The 1607-nt window shown below is 36.8% G+C and overlaps 1 protein-coding gene across 1 annotated transcript in view; it reads right to left on the bottom strand.

Annotated features, from left to right (window-relative positions):
* MAPK10 (mitogen-activated protein kinase 10) overlaps positions 1-1607 on the bottom strand; it is a 230968-nt gene that overhangs the window by 15971 nt on the left and 213390 nt on the right. The gene's annotated exons all lie outside the window — the stretch shown is intronic.

Here is a 1607-nt window from a genome sequence, read left to right as displayed (position 1 = left end):
TTTTTAACAATTTTTATACAAATTGTTCAATGCTATTGGTTACAATTTTTACATTGTGTCATTATTATTATTACTATCCCCTTTCTGTTTGCTCTGCTTCCATTGATCTAGCTTCCCTTCCCTTCTTTGCCTTCTCACCTTTGCTTTTGGAAAAATGTTGACCACTTGGTCTCATATTTTATATATATATATATATATATATTTTCCCCCCACTGTTCAAGGGAGCACATTACTCAATGGCTCAATTTTTGAGGATGCATTTTTCTTTTATTCTCACTGACTAAGAGATGTTTATATTCTTTTAATGTCAAACTATTACTGATCCTCAAAGTTTTCTCTCTCTTCCTCTTTCCAGACTCTATCTTGCATTTGTAAATCTAAACTCGCTCAAAACCAAACATACTAAAAATTTCCTTTATTTGTTCAGAAATTGATATGTCTCTTTGACTCTCTCACAGCTAGAGTTAAACTTCAATGTCTTCCATTCTTTTCACTTTACCTTCTTCTTTTTTTTCCCCCAAGCAGGTTTCTTCATTTTTACTTGGCATATTAGGCCGGATTGTCTAGAGAAGCAAAACCAGTAAAAGCTTATATATACATATAGAGAAAGAGAAATTTTTCTCAGGATAATGGTTCACACACTTATAGAAGCTGGCAAGTCTCAAGTTCTTGGATCAAACATCAAACTGGAGGCTTTTCCTGACTCATGCAGCTGCAGGGGCTGAGATGCTCAAAGTTGGCAGGCAGTAGACCAGCTGTTGACTCCAATGAATAATAAATCCAAGATCTCTAGGCCAAATGGTGGATTATTCACTCATGGACAGTTGTAGGCAACACAACAGAGTCCTGATCCACAGAAGACTGTCTCTTTTCCCAGGATGTTCATAAATATACTGGAAGCAGGCCACACCCCTAGGGAAACTCCTTTTCAATGGAATGGCTGCTCAAAACATATATATCCGATCCCATCACGGAAATAACCAACACCACAATTGCTTAAAACACACAGAATTGTGGTCCAGCCAAGTTGACACACAGCTCCAACTACCACAGTCCACCCTTTATCAACTTGGCAGTTGTACACATCTTCTTAACCATATATAATCTCTATATAAGGACAATTATAAAGTCATATTTGTGCCTAACATGATATGCTAATATGTGTAAAACCGAAATACATTAACCTTATTTACATTTCACAGTTCATAACAGAAGGAAACAAAAATATTTGATGCACATACACAATAAAGAAATATAACAATCACAGTCCTTATTTCGGCAACTTGTCAGGTGGTTGGAGCTGATATTCAGAACTACCTTCTTCATTTGATTGTGTGGATCATGACACATTATGGATAACATTGAGAAGAATGGGAATTCCTGAACACTTGATTGTACTCATGAGGAACTTGTACATTGACCAGCAGGCTGTCGTTCGAACAGAACAAGGGGACACTGCATGGTTTAAAATCAGGAAGGGAGTGAGTCAGGGTTGTATCCTTTCCCCACACTTAATCAATCTATATGCTGAGCAAATAATCTGAGAAGCTGGACTATATAAAGAAAAACATGGCATCAGGATTGGAAGAAGAATCATTAACAACCTG

Source organism: Orycteropus afer, unplaced genomic scaffold (assembly GCF_000298275.1).
Source record: "Orycteropus afer afer isolate SDZICR_OR568_19922 unplaced genomic scaffold, OryAfe1.0 scaffold00227, whole genome shotgun sequence".
In the NCBI taxonomy this organism is placed as follows: domain Eukaryota; kingdom Metazoa; phylum Chordata; class Mammalia; order Tubulidentata; family Orycteropodidae; genus Orycteropus; species Orycteropus afer.
The sequence above is the reverse complement of the archived record's forward strand: the minus strand, read 5'-3'. Positions and strand labels throughout refer to the sequence as shown.